Raw genomic sequence first — 15,870 nt, 5'->3', positions numbered from 1 at the left:
ATGACCGCCCACAACTTTTCTTTAAGCCTTCTTTGAAAGTGTTGTAGGGCTTCCCTGGTGGCTCAGTAGTAAAGAATCTGTCTACTAGTGCAGGAGACACAGGTTCAATCCCTAGTTTGGGAGGATGTCACATGCTGCAGAGTGGCCTGTGCTCTAGAGCCTGGGAACCATAGCTATTGAGGCCAACTCCTTGGAAGGAAAGTTATGACCAACCTAGATAGCATATTCAAAAGCAGAGACATTACTTTGCCAACAAAGGTCCGTCTAGTCAAGGCTATGGTTTTTCCAGTGGTCATGTATGGATATGAAAGCTGGACTGTGAAGAAAGCTGAGCGCCGAAGAATTGATGCTTTTGAACTGTGATGTTAGAGAAGACTCTTGAGAGTCCCTTGGACTGCAAGGAGATCCAACCAGTCCATTCTGAAGGAGATCAGTCCTGGGTGTTCTTTGGAAGGACTGATGCTAAAGCTGAAACTCCAGTACTTTGGCCACCTCATGGAAAGAGTTGACTCATTGGAAAAAACTCTGATGCTGGGAGGGATTGGAGGCAGGAGGAGAAGGGGACGACAGAGGATGAGATGGCTGGATGGCGTCACCGACTCGATGGATAAGAGTTTGAGTGAACTCCGGGAGTTGGTGATGGACAGGGAGGCCTGGCGTGCTACAATTCATGGGGTCGCAAAGAGTCGGACACGACTGAGCGACTGAACTGAACTGAACAGCCCTGGAGGAGGCAATGGCAAGCCACTCCAGCATCCTTGCCTGGAGAATCCCCATGGACAGAGGAGCCTGCTGGGCTACAGTCCACAGGGCCACAAAGAGCAACTGAAGCAACTTAGCACACACACACAACAGTGGTGACAGAGGTCTATTTATTTTGTTTCACTAAACTGAGGTGTCTAAAGAGGGAGAAAAGGGAAGAGGGAAGACAAAACATTTCAATCACTGATACTAGGAAGATGTGGTATCCAGAGAGCAGATATAATTTGGACAATGTTGAAGACAAAACAGAAACCCTGGGACAGTGGGGGTTTTCTGGAAAGAACCAGGGGCTGTGTCCAATCCCCAAGTAAACAAGAGAACCAGGATCCCAACACATAAAGAGAACTTATTCCTTGAGAGAAGAGGGCAAGATCCTAGCGAAGTCTGGGCTGCAATTGCCTTCTGACAAAGAACGGTTTCTGACTACAGTTTGTTCTGGGGTCTGGAAAAAACGCTGTTTGAGGGAACGCAAATGGATGGCAACTGTCCAAACAGTGGAAACTGTCCAAGCAGTGGAAAAAAAGCCCTCTGTGCCCCCAGAGCACACACTTCCCTGCAATGCCTACTTTTTCATTTCACAGGCTAGGAAGACTAATGTACAGTCTGCTTTGAATGCTTAGGCGGTGACAAAGACAGATCTGGGTGCCATGTCCTACAACTGTTGGGAAGTGAATATACCCAGGGAGATATATTTTTCAGGCCATCTAATCTACAAAAACAACCACAGAAACAGCCATAACCTGCTGAATGTTGTATGGCAAGAGAAATCTTTGCAGCACATCTTTCAAGCTGTGTACTTCCCATACCTTTCCCAGATTCACTGTTGAAGATTGAAGCTTCCTCCCAAGGCTTGACTTCCTGAATTATTTTTGGAGTGGAAAAAGTCTTTTTTTTTTTTTTCATATTTTAAAAGTGCCCTGAAACAGCTCAGCCTGTTTCACATTCTCACTGTCTCACATTCCTAGCCTGGCTCCCTGCCCTGTTACAGTGAGGCTCTCTAAGCCTCCAAATCCTTACAGGCTGGACTTTAGAGAAAGGCTGGCTCCAGTGAGGGGTGGACAGAGGAGAAAACTGCAATCAGAAGTGAATCAGACTGCTTTAAAGCACATCAGACTTAATTTTTCAGTCTTCCTTTTCTTTTAACCATTGTTTAATTTATTTATATACTTAGTATCCATCCAAGCAAATGTACATCCATTGCAGAAACTAAAAAATTCAAAGAAATAATTAAAAAAAACAAACCATAGTGTCCGGGAATAGCTATACTATAACGTTTGATCTGACACAGAACTTTTCAGACTTTTTTCCCTGTTAAAATATATTTTAACGGGCTCATAATATAATATTATTAAAAACCTATCCTTCTCATAGATTACTATGGATGTCTTTCAGATCAGTAGATGCAGAACTACACAATCATTTTGAATGCTGCTGCTGCTGCTGCTGCTAAGTCGCTTCAGTCATGTCCGACTCTGCGCGACCCCATAGACGTTAGCCCACCAGGCTCCCCCGTCAGCTATCTACTATTCCATTAGGCATGTGTAGAGTAATTTTGCTTCCCATGTTATCCAGAGCCCAGCCAGTCATTATATATTAATGACTCAATATATATCATTAATTGAATAAATGGCATCTGGTCCCATCACTTCATGGGAAATAGATGGGGAAACAGTGAAAACAGTGGCTGACTTTATTTTGGGGGGCTCCAAAATCACTGCAGATGGTGACTGCAGCCATGAAATTAAAAGACGCTTACTCCTTGGAAGAAAAGTTATGACCAACCTAGATAGCATATTGAAAAGCAGAGACATTACTTTGCCAACAAAGATCCGTCTAGTCAAGGCTATGGTTTTTCCAGTGGTCATGTATGGATGTGAGAGTTGGACTGTGAAGAAGGCTGAGTGCCGAAGAATTGATGCTTTTGAACTGTGGTGTTGGAGAAGAGATCCAACCAGTCCATTCTAAAGGAGATCAACCCTGGGATTTCTTTGAAGGGAATGATGCTAAAGCTGAAACTCCAGTACTTTGGCCACCTCATGCAAAGGGTTGACTCATTGGAAAAGACTCTGATGCTGGGAGGGGTTGGGGGCAGGAGGAGAAGGGGACGACTGAGGATGAGATGGCTGGATGGCATCAGTGACTCGATGGACGTGAGTCTGAGTGAACTCTGGGAGTTGGTGATGGACAGGCAGGCCTGGTGTGCTGTGATTCATGGAGTCGCAAAGAGTCAGACATGACTGAGCAACTGATCTGAACTGAACTGAATGTAGCCAAAGTATTTGTTTTTAACAGTTTTAAAAATTTATTTGGCTGCATTGGATCTCAGTGCCAAACTTGGGATTTTTCACTGTGGCGCACAGGCCCGTCATTGCTGTTGTGCTCTGACTCCCTAGTTGCGGCATGCAGGTTTAGTTACTCCTCGGTATGTGGATCTTAGTTCCCCGACCAGGGATCGAACCCATATTCCCTGCACTGCAGGCAGACTCTGTTTTTTTTTTTTTTGCAGATGTACTCTTAACCACTGGACCACCAGGGACGTCCCTCAAGATATTTAATTAGCCCATTCATTTTTGTCCATTTTCTCTGTCTTTAAAAAAGACTTTTTTTTTTTTAGAAAGTTAGTTGTAGGTTCACAGCAAAATGAAAAGGAAGGTACAGATATTCCTGTATACTCATTGACCCCACATATGCGCAGCCTATCTATTATCAATATTTCTCACCAGAGTGGTACATTTGTTATAATGGCTGAACCTATATGGACACATAATCGCCATAAGTCCATAGTTCGCCTTATGGCTCACAACTGTTTTATACATTCTATGGGTTTGGACATATGTATAATGACGTGTATCCATTATTATGGTAACAGAGTAGTTTCTTATTCCTGAAGAACCTCTGTGCTCTACCTCTTCATTCCCCCATTCCCAAATCCTGGCAACCACTGATCTTTTACTGTCTCCATAGTTTTACCTTCTCCAGAATGTCATTTAGTTGGAATCAAACAGTATATCTTAAAAATTGTTCTCATCCCAACACTTGAGAATCAATTGCTAGCTGGCAACATTATGTGTGGAGGAAGTAAAGGAAGTCTAGCTGTAATAACAATTATCTTACATACATACACATTTATTTATACATATGATTTCACTTGAGCTTCATAACAACTCTATGAGAGGCAAAATGGAAGCGAAGAGAGGTATTCCAATAGCAAGTGGCAGAACCCAGACCTGCCTAGAGATAACTGTATATGTGTGAAGCTGTTTCCAAACTCAAGTTTGGCTGCTCACTGCTCAAAAGCCAGTACTCAGACTTCCCTGGTGGCACAGTGGATAAGAATCTGCCTGCCGATACAGAGGACATGGGTTCGAACACTTGTCTGGGAAGATCCCACATGCCGCAGAGCAACAAAGCCTGTACACACAGCCACTGAAGAATATGCACTGGAAGCCCTAGAGCCGCAACTATTGAGCTGCAGCTAAGTGCTGCAGCGACTGAAGCCCACACGCCTAGAGCCCATGCTCTGCGAAAAGAGAAGCCGCCATAGTGAAAAGCCTGCCCACTGTGATGAGGAGTAGCCTCTGTGCACAGCAGCGTAGACCCAGTACAACCAGAAAAAAGAAAAAAGCCAATACTCAAGAGACTGGACTTCGTTGGAAAGGGAAAGGTTCCTTTATTCAGAAGACTGGCAACCTGAGGAGAAGGCAGACATGTGTTTCAGAAACAACTCTGAAGATTCTGCTAGGCCATGACAGTTTTTGAAAGGGGAATAGGGGACATAATCTCAGTTCATCATTAAAACAGGGGGTCAGATTCTCTGCCAATTTCTGCTGTGTGCAGACTTGCTAACTCCCCATAATCTTCCTTTAGATGCTATTTTTCTTTGTTAGGCCTCCAGAACTGTGAGACAATAAAATTCTATTGTCGTAAGCCACCTTTTGTGTGTGACTTTGATCTGGCCACCCTACGAAGCTAGCACAGGGTCCTTGTGATCTACACAGCTAATCCTCCAACCATTCTACCTGGAGATCGCGTCTTACGTGAAATCACAATTTTTCTTCATTGTTTAAGCTATTTTTTGCTGGAAAGGGTTTCTGTTGTTTAGCCATTTCCAACTCTTCGACCCCATGGATTATAGCCCACCAGGCTCCTCTGTCCATGGCTTTTCCCAGGCAAGAATACTGGAGTGGGTTGCTGTTTCCTTCCCCAGGAGATCTTCCTAAACCAGAGGTGGAACCCGGGTCTCCTGCATTGGCAGGTGGATTCTTTACCACTGTGCCACCCATATAACATTGTGTCAAGTTTATGGTGTAAAACAGGATGATTTGATACATTTATATAAATATGTGAAATGATTACCATAATAAGATTGAGATTGGCCCATTTGTTAAATTTCTACATTTCATGCTGCAGTTTAAAGTGACCTAAACAACATATCATCTTCACAAAACTGAGAACTCCTTGTGAATTCCAGTTCTTTGAGATAAATTTCTGAGTTAGAATGCCCAGTGAGGCCTCCCTGGAGCTTAAATAAGTTTGTTTTGGAGGAAAAATTTTCCCTTCCCTTCTAGGTTCATCAGCTGGTCTAATATTTACATTGACATAAAACAGATTAATAGGAGAAAAGCAAATTTAATCACATAAGTATGTACAGCAGTCCCACAAAGACAAACTCAAAGGCAGTCAGGCAGTTGAGATTTATATACCATCCTGGGGCTTTCCTGGTAGCTCAGCTGGTCAAGACTCTCCCTGCGATGCAGGAGACCCCAGTTTCGATTCCTGGATCAGTAAGATCCCTTGGAGAAGGGATAGGGTACCCGCTCCAGCATTCTTGGGCTTCCCTGGTGGCCCAGACAGTAAAGAATCTGCCTGCAATGCGGGAGATCTGGGTTTGATCCCTGGGTTGGAAAGATCCCATGGAGGAGGGCATGGCAACCAACTCCAGTATTCTTGCCTGGAGAATCCCCCTGGACAGAGGAGCCTGGCGGATTGCAGTCCATGGGGTTGCAAACAGTTGGACTCAACTGAGCGACTAAGCACAGCACAGCACAGCACATACAATCCTGAGCTAAGGAGAAGAGGGAAGTGGTTGGGGACTTCAAAGGGGCAGAAGACAGTTCACAAGAATATGACAAGAGCAAATGGTTGTTACATGCATGTTTATTATGGCACACAAATAAGTCTTTCTGATATATAAAAGTATCTCTGGGGATAGCTCTCTTTCTGATATAGGCTCCCTATCTAAATTCTCTTAAGCAGTTAGTTCAGTTCAGTTCAGTCGCTCAGTCGTGTCTGACTCTTTGTGACCACATGAATTGTAGCACGCCAGGCCTCCCTGTCCATCACCACCTCCCGGAGTTCACCCAAACTCATGTCCATCGAGTCAGTGATGCCATCCAGCCATCTCATCCTCTGTCGTCCCCTTCTCCTCCTGCCCCCAATCCCTACCAGCATCAGAGTCTTTTCCAATGAGTCAACTCTTCGCATGAAGTGGCCGAAGTACTGGAGTTTCAGCTTTAGCATCAGTCCTTCCAAAGAACACCCAGGACTGATCTCCTTCAGAATGGACTGGTTGGATCTCCTTGCAGTCCAAGGGACTCTCAAGAGTCTTCTCCAACACCACAGTTCAAAAGAATCAATTCTTCGGCGCTCAGCCTTCTTCACAGTCCAACTCTCACATCCATACATGACCACTGGAAAAACCATAGCCTTGACTAGACGGATCTTAGTCGGCAAAGTAATGTCTCTGCTTTTCAATATGCTATCTAGGTTGGTCATAACTTTTCTTCCAAGGAGTAAGCATCTTTTAATTTCATGGCTGCAGTCACCATCTGCAGTGATTTTGGAGCCCCCCAAAATAAAATCAGCCATTGTTTCCACTGTTTCCCCATCTATTTCCCATGAAGTGATGGGACCGGATGCCATTATCTTCGTTTTCTGAATGTTGAGCTTTAAGCCAACTTTTTCACTCCCCTCTTTCACTTTCATCAAGAGGCTTTTTAGTTCCTCTTCATTTTCTGCCATAAGGGTGGTGTCATCTGCATATCTGAGGTGAGTGATATTTCTCCCGGCAATCTTGATTCCAGCTTGTGCTTCTTCCAGCCCAGCGTTTCTCATGATGTACTCTGCATATAAGTTAAATGAGCAGGGTGACAATATACAGCCTTGACGTACTCCTTTTCCTATTTGGAACCAGTCTGTTGCTCCATGCCCAGTTCTAACTGTTGCTTCCTGACCTGCATACAGGTTTCTCAAGAGGCAGGTAAGGTGGTCTGGTATTCCCATCTCTTTCAGAATTTTCCACAGTTTCTTGTGATCCACACAGTCAAAGGCTTTTGGCATAGTCAATAAAGCAGAAATAGATGTTTTTCGAACTCTCTTGCTTTTTCCATGATCCAGCAGATGTTGGCAATTTGATCTCTGGTTCCTCTGCCTTTTCTAAAACCAGCTTGAACATCTGGAAGTTCCCAACCCGAGGATCAACTTATGTTTTGGTCTCCTACATTGGCAGGCAGGTTCTTTACCACTAGCGCCACCTGGGAAGCCCCCACACCTGTAAAGCTGGCCCAGCCGTAACTGTAAGCCTTTCTACATTCACTTTTTTTTAATTATTAATATTTTTATTTTTTAAAAAGTTTTTGACGATCTCAGTTCCCTGCCCAGGAACCAGGGCCCTAGGCAGTGAAAGCACAGAGTCCTAACCGCAGGGCCACCAGCGAACTCCCTCTGTGTGCACCTTAAATACATTTATTTAATGCTCTTTAACCCCATTGTGGCAGAAAGTGAAGAGGAACTAAAAAGCCTCTTGATGAAAGTGAAAGTGGAGAATGAAAAAGTTGGCCTAAAGCTCAACATTCAGAAAATGAAGATCATGGCATCCGGTCCCATCACTTCATGGGAAATAGATGGGGAAACAGTGGAAACAGTGGCTGACTTTATTTTGGGGGGCTCCAAAATCACTGCAGATGGTGACTGCAGCCATGAAATTAAAAGACGCTTACTCCTTGAAAGAAAAGTTATGACCAACCTAGATAGCATATTGAAAAGCAGAGACATTACTTTGCCGACTAAGGTCCGTCTAGTCAAGGCTATGGTTTTTCCAGTGGTCATGTATGGATGTGAGAGTTGGACTGTGAAGAAGGCTGAGCGCCGAAGAATTGATTCTTTTGAACTGTGGTGTTGGAGAAGACTCTTGAGAGTCCCTTGGACTACAAGGAGATCCAACCAGTCCATTCTGAAGGAGATCAGTCCTGGGTGTTCTTTGGAAGGACTGATGCTAAAGCTGAAACTCCAGTACTTCGGCCACTTCATGCGAAGAGTTGACTCATTGGAAAAGACTCTGATGCTGGTAGGGATTGGGGGCAGGAGGAGAAGGGGACGACAGAGGATGAGATGGCTGGATGGCATCACTGACTCGATGGACATGAGTTTGGGTGAACTCCGGGAGGTGGTGATGGACAGGGAGGCCTGGTGTGCTGTGATTCATGGGGTCGCACGACTGAGCGACTGAACTGAACTGAACCCCATTTTGATAATGAAAACCCTGAGGTTCTGAGAGGTTAAGTAACTTTCTTGAGGTTATGCAGTCAGTAAGTGGTGGAGTCTGAATTCATACACTGCTTCTGAACTGGAAATCTCCAGCTCTGTTTCTACCGCAAAGGGAGATAATCTTCCCATTTAACAAAGTCCATTGTTGGTGAACAATGCCTGCTTGTTCTGGAAGGAAGGGATGGGATAAGCCTAGACTACCAAGAGCCAGGAAGAACCTCTAGAGCCACTGCCTCTAAAACTATTAAGCTCTTTCCAAAGGTTTAAAGTCCTTTTCTGCCAGTCCAACCTCCGTAGAGCAGCCCTCCACAGCTGAGCAGCTTCCTGGTGCTTGTTTGTATTCTGTCCCACACATCCTCCCAAGGAAAATAGCTCCAGGGTGTTTTAAAGCCTTTACTTAGGACAGCTCCACTCCACGCCCCCTCCAGGCTGCTAGCCCCTCTGCCTCCCACTGAGAAACCCTTCAGAACACCTTCCCTCACTTGAGTTCCGGGTCTCCCGGAACATCCCACCTTGGGTCTGCCCTGGAAAATTGTCCAGTTGTGCTGAGACAAAGGTGGGTGGGGAGAGAGGGGAGGTGGGAGAGGGGACCTCCAAAAGCTCACTGGAAAGCAGACTCTGGCAGCCCCCCCAAAGGAACTCTTCTACTCTTCCGTGAAAACTCGCATCAGGGGTGAATGCTAAGGAAGAGGGGACTGAGCCCCAAGGTCCAGGGTGTCAAACACAGGCAGAGGGAGGCCACAGAGACCAGGAGTGCCCCTCCAGTTTGGAGTTGATGACTGACACCCTCTGATGGTTTTGCATTTAAAAAAAATCACTTTTAATTTTTCACAGTGGATTTCAAGGTGGCAGTTCTTTGTCTTATGAATGCACTGTAATAATTTCCAATACTTTTTAGGTTAAAATAACCAAACTGAGTTCACCTTATTGAAGAAAAGTCTGAACACATTCACATTCACTTTTTTTTTTTTTGGCCACTTGGCATGTGGGATCTTAGTTCCCTGACCAGGGATCAACCCATGCCCCCTGCATTGGAAGCACAGAGTCTTAACCACTGGACCACTAGGGAGGCTCCCATATTCACTATTTTTTTTTTTTTGCTTCTAAATCAATAGTATATCTCCTGCTGGTCCTGAATTCTTACTGTCATTTGTCTCTGTCCAGTCATAATTAAAATGCAATAAACTGAGACTTCTTGGTGGTCCACTGGCTAAGACTCTGTGTTCCCAATGCAAGGGGTATGGGTTCAATCCCTGGTCAGGGAACTAGATACCAGATGCTGGAACTAAGAGTTTTCATGCCTCACCTAAAGATCCTGCATGCTGCAACTAAGACCCAGCACAGCCAAATAAATACATATTTTAAATGCAATAAAGGAGGCGGACGCCAGTCAGAAACCACTAGAATTGATGGAATAAAAACTTGCCTAGCCACAGAAATCCAAAACTGATGCAAAGAGCTTGTGCTTGTGGAAGCTGCTTTCCGCTTCCTGTTCCTGCTTTGTGGTATTTATCGATTAGGGCAAGAGACTCTGTTGAGTTTGTAAACACATGCAGCAAAATGTTCTTGGTCTCTTCAAAGTTGTTATATACTTATCAAATGAAAAAAAATGTACCACCTAAAAGCTGAGAGTTATGTTTTATTCAGTGAACATACAGAGAACTTAGCCTGGAAGACAGGCTTTCAGAGAGCTCTGAGGGATATTTACCTGGTTGGTCCAGTGGTTGAGACTCCACACTTCCGCTGCAAGCAGCATGGGTTCAATCTCCGGTTGGGGAACTAAGATCCCACATGCATGGGGCTCGACCAAAAACAAAAATTCTCTGAGGAACTATTCCAAAGAGGTAAGCGAGGAGCCAGGATTTATAGGAGTGTTTGCAATGGAAACAGTGACAGCCTTTATTTTCTTGGGCTCCGAAATCATTGCAGATGGTGACTGCAGCCATGAAATTAAAAGATGCTTGCTTCTTGGGAGAAAAGCTATGCCAGACCTAGACAGCATATTAAAAAGCAGACATGTTACTTTACTGACAAAGGTCTGTCTAGTCAAAGCTATGTGATAGGGCCCATATGGAGTCTCACTGATAAGATGGCTCATTATGTAGACTTCACAAATGAAGAATAAAATCAGTGATCTATGAGACTGACCAAATTGCCCAAATGGCATCCTGTTATCTCACTGTTATCGCCTATCTTCTCAAAGCTGCAAGACCACCAGATTCCAGACCTCTGGCTACGTGACCATCTCTTCAGAGAACTTTTCATTGGTGGGGTATAAGAAGGACTCTGTCAGAAAGGGAGAACGCTGGTTCTCCTTAAGGGCCAGTCACCTTCTCTTTTCCCTCTAATAAATTTCCTTCTTCTTGCCTAACTGCCCAGCTTGCTCTCTTTTTCTTTGCACTTGACTTACACTATGGTTTTTCCAGTAGCCATGTATGGATGAGAGAGTTGGACCATAAAGAAAGCTGAGTGTCGAAGAACTGATGCTTTTGAACTGTGGTGTTGGAAAGACTCTCGAGAGTCCCTTGGACTGCAAGGAGATCAAATCAGTCAATCTTAAAGGAAATCAGTCCTGAATATTCATTGGAAGGACTGATGTTGAAGCTGAAGCTCCAGTACTTTGGCCACCTGATGCAAAGAACAGTTTAGAAAAGACCCTGATGCTGGGAAAGATTGCAGGCAAGAGGAGAAGGGGACAACAGAGGATGAGATGATTGGATGGCATCGCTGACTCAATGGACATGAGTTTGAGCAAGCTCTAGGAGTGGGTGATGGACAGGGAAACCAGGCATGCTGCAGCCCACGAGGTCACAAAGAGTCAGACACGACTGAGTAACTGAACTGACTGCCTGACTGACTTGCAACGAAGACCAGGTAGTGGGATCATCAAATGATTGCTGTTCATTAAAGAAAATCATATATCTCAAGTTAAGGAATTTAGTGCTTTTCTGTGAATGGGGAGATGTAAAGTCTGGGCTCATGGAAAGCATTCCTCTGATATACATCTCAGCTATCTGGAGCCAGTATCCTGGGTTTGCTCATCCTAAGTCTTTTCCGGGTGTACCATGGAGGGGCAGGGCGGGGGCGGGGGTGGTGGTGGAATGGGGTGGTGGCTCTAATGTGGTGGCTTGATGGCTGCAACATTCTTTGTTTAATGACATGGTAGGTGGCTTTCTTAGTTCACACTATTAACCACCATCATGGTGTGAGGTTGGAGGGCAACAGGACAAATGTCAACAGAGGCATGAGTGCTTAAGGATAGAGCTGCTGGCTCTGCTGTGTTAACGTCTCGGACTAACACCTCAAACCTCCTCAGGCAACTGAAACTTCAAATAGCAGCATGCCCTCTGTGATCAGCTTCTTCCATGAGCAGGATTTATTTACAGCAAAGTTCCAGGTCAGAAAGCCCAAGATTGAGCACCATTCTCCCCAAAATGCACCCTTCACTATTTCTGGTGACCCCCTTGAACCAGTGTATGGTATAAGAGGAGATTTAAGGCTTATAGGGACCAAGTTCTTTATCCATGATGAATTCTTGAGATTCAGCACTGTTAGTGGGGATGGGTGTCATTACTGCCACTATTGACTGAAAAAAAAGTTCACAATCTGAACGCTGAAGTTGAGTATTATGTTTTATTCAGTGGACAAAACTGAGGAGTTAAGCCTGGGACACAGCATTTCAGATGATTCTGCTGAAGCGATCTGCTCCAAAGAGGCAATGGAGGAGCCAGGATATATGAGTTTTTGCATCAAAAACCAGGTAGTTGGAACATTAAAAGATTACTGTTTTGTTTTTTATTTTTATTTTTTGGCCATATTGCATGGCATGTGGATTCTTAGTTCCCTAACCAGGAATCTGTCAACTTAAAAAATATTTACAACCTAAAAGTTGAGAGTTATGTTTTATTTGGTGGGAATTTTTAGGACCTCAGCCCTGGGAGATAGCATTCAAATAACCCTGAGAAAACTGCTCTGTGGAGGTGAAGGGATGAGCAGAAGTTTTACACCAAAAGTAGGTAGTCTGAACATCAAAAGATTATTGTTAATTAAAGAAAATGAGATAACCCAAGTAAAATAATTTAGCGCTTTTCTATGTTTGGGAAGATACCAGAGTTCAGGCTCACGGAAATCATTCCTTTGATATGTATATCTCAGCTATCTGGGGCCAGTTCCTGTGTTTTCACATCCTGAGTTTCCTTGGGGCTAACCTTAGGAAGTAGCTGTAGTCTGATGGTTACTAGATGGCAGTTTTTTTTCCTTTTTCCATTCCTGTGTTCCCTCAGGGTTCATTGGCTCACACTGGAGGGCTCCAATCACTGATGACAATGACATCCTTGTTTACTGATATGGCAGGAAATATTCCACTTCTCAATTCAAACCCACATCTCCCCGCTTTGGAAGCACAGAGCTTTAACCACTGGGCTGCCAGGGAAGTCTCCAGAAGATAACTGTTAACTAAAGAAAACGGAGCTCAAACAGGAGATGGCAAGAGTAAACGTCAACATTTTAGGAATCAGTGAACTAAAAGGGACTGGAATGGGTGAATTTAACTCAGATGACCATTATATCTACTACTGTGGGCAAGAATCCCTCAGAAGAAATGGAGTAGCCATCATAGTCAACAAAAGAGTCTGAAATGCAGTACTTGGATGCAGTCTCAAAAATGACAGAATGATCTCTATTCGTTTCCAAGGCAAACCATTCAGTACCACGGTAATCCAAGTCTATGCCCTGACCAGTAACGCTGAAGAGCCTGAAGTTGAATGGTTCTGTGAAGACCTACAAGACCTTTTAGAACTAGCACCCCAAAAAGATGTCCTTTTCATTATAGGGGACTGGAATGCAAAAGTAGGAAGTCAAGAAACACCTGGAGTAACAGGCAAATTTGGCCTTGGAGTACAGAATGAAGCAGGGCAAAAGCTAGTAGCCAAAAGAACACACTGGTCTTAGCAAACACCGTCTTCCAACAACACAAGAGAAGACTCTGCAGACTCTATACGTGGAGATCACCGGTTAGCCAGCACCGAAATCAGACTGATTATATTCTTTGCAGCCAAAGATGGAGAAGCTCTATACAGTCAGCAAAAACAAGACAGGGAGCTGATTATGGCTCAGATCATGAACTTCTTATGGCAAAATTCAGACCTAAATTGAAGAAAGTAGGGAATACTACTAGACCATTCAGGTATGACCTAAATCAAATCCCTTATGATTATACAATGGAAGTGAGAAATAGATTTAAGGGATTAGATCTGATAGACAAAGTGCCTGATGAACTATGGATGGAGGTTCATGACATTGTAAAGGAGACAGGGATCAAGACCATCCCCAAGAAAAAGAAATGCAAAAAAGCAAAATGACTGTGTGAGGAGGCCTTACAAATCGCTGTGAAAAGAAGAGACTCGAAAAGCAAAGGAGTAAAGGAAAGATATACTCATTTGAATGTAGAGTTTCAAAGAATAGCAAGGAGAGATAAGAAAGCCTTCCTCAATAATCAGTGCAAAGAAACAGGAAAACAATAGAATGGGAAAGATTAGAGATCTCTTCAAGAAAATTAGAGATACCAAGGGAACATTTCATGCAAAGATGAGCACAATAAAGCACAGAAATGTTATGGACCTAACAGAAGCAGAAGATATTAAGAAGAGTGGCAGGAATACACAGAAGAACTGTACAAAAACGATCCTCATGACCCAGATAATCATGATGGTGTGATCACTCACCTAGAGCCAGACATCCTGGGAATGTGAAGTCAGGTGGGCCTTAGGAAGTGAAGTGAAGTCGCTCAGTCGTGTCTGACTCTTTGCGACCCCATGGACTGTAGCCTTCCAGGCTCCTCTGTCCATGGGATTTTCCAGGAAATATACTGGAGTGGATTGCCATTTCCTTCTCCAGGGGATCTTCCCAACCCAGGGATTGAACCCAGGTCAGTTAAGCTATTTCAAATCCTAAAAGATGATGCTGTGAAAGTGCTGCACTCAATATGCCAGCAAATTTGAAAAATTCAGCAGTGGCCACAGGACGGGAAAAGGTCAGTTTTCATTCCAATCCTTAAGAAAGGTAATGCCAAAGAATTCTCAAACTACTGCACAATTGCACTCATCTCACACACTAGTAAAGTAATGCTCAAAATTCTCCAAGCCAGGCTTCAACAACATGTGAACTGTGAACTTCCAGATGTTCAAGCTGGTTTTAGAAAAGGCAGAGGAACCAGAGATCAAATTGCCAACACTTGCTGAATCATTGAAAAAGCAAGAGAGTTCCAGAAAAACATCTATTTCTGCTTTATTAACGATGCCAAAGCATTTGACTGTGCTGATAACAACAAACTGTGGAAGATTCTGAAAGGGATTGGAATATCAGACCACCTGACCTGCCTCTTGAGAAATCTGTATGCAGGTCAGGAAGCAACAGTTAGAACTGGACATGGAACAACAGACTGGTTCCAAATAGGAAAAGGAGTATGTCAAGGCTATATATTGTCACCCTGCTTATTTAACTTATACACAGAGTATATCATGAGAAACGCTGGGCTGGATGAAGCACAAGCTAGAATCAAGATTGCTGGGAGAGATATCAATAATCTCCGATATGCAGATGACACCACCCTTATGGCAGAAAATGAAGAGGAACTAAAAAGCCTCTTGATGAAAGTGAAAGAGGAGAGTGAAAAAGTTGGCATTCAGAAAACGAAGATCATGGCATCTGGTCCCATTCGGTTCTGTTCAGTTCAGTCGCTCAGTCATGTCCAACTCTTTGCAACCCCATGAATCGCAGCACACCAGGCCTCCCATCACCAACTCCCGGAGTTCACTCAGACTCATGTCCATCGAGTCAGTGATGCCATCCAGCCATCTCATCCTCTGTCGTCCCCTTCTTCTCCCCCCCCAACCCCTCCCTGCATCAGAGTCTTTTCCAATGACTCAACTCTTTGCATGAGGTGGCCAAAGTACTGGAATTTCAGCTTTAACATCATTCCTTCCAAAGAAATCCCAGGGCTGATCTCCTTCAGAATGGACTGGTTGGATCTCCTTGCAGTCCAAGGGACTCTTTACTTCATGGCAAATAGATGGGGGAACAGTGGAAACTGTGAGATTTTTGAGCTCCAAAATTACTGTAGATGGTGACTGCAGCCATGAAATGAAAAGACGCTTGCTCCTTTGAAGAAAAGCTATTACCAACCTAGACAGCATATCAAAAAGCAGAGACGTACTTTGCCAACAAAGATCCATCTAGTCAAGGTTATGGTTTTTCCAGTAGTCATGTATGGATGTGAGAGTCGGACTATAAAGAAAGCTGAGCACCAAAGAATTGATGCTTTTGAACTGTGATGTTGGAGAAGACTGCTGAGAGTCCCTTGGACTGCAAGGAGATCCAACCTGTCCATCCTAAAGGAGATCAGTCCTGGATGTTCATGGAAGGACTGATGTTGAAGCTGAAACTCCAATACTTTGGCCACCTGATGAGAAAAGCTGACTCATTGGAAAAGACCCTGATGCTGGGAAAGACTGCAGGCAGGAGGAGAAGGGGACGACAGGGGATGAGATGGTTGGATGGCATCAC

Source organism: Capricornis sumatraensis, chromosome 10 (assembly GCF_032405125.1).
Source record: "Capricornis sumatraensis isolate serow.1 chromosome 10, serow.2, whole genome shotgun sequence".
Taxonomy (NCBI): Eukaryota; Metazoa; Chordata; class Mammalia; order Artiodactyla; family Bovidae; genus Capricornis; species Capricornis sumatraensis.
This window is presented reverse-complemented; position numbering follows the sequence as displayed.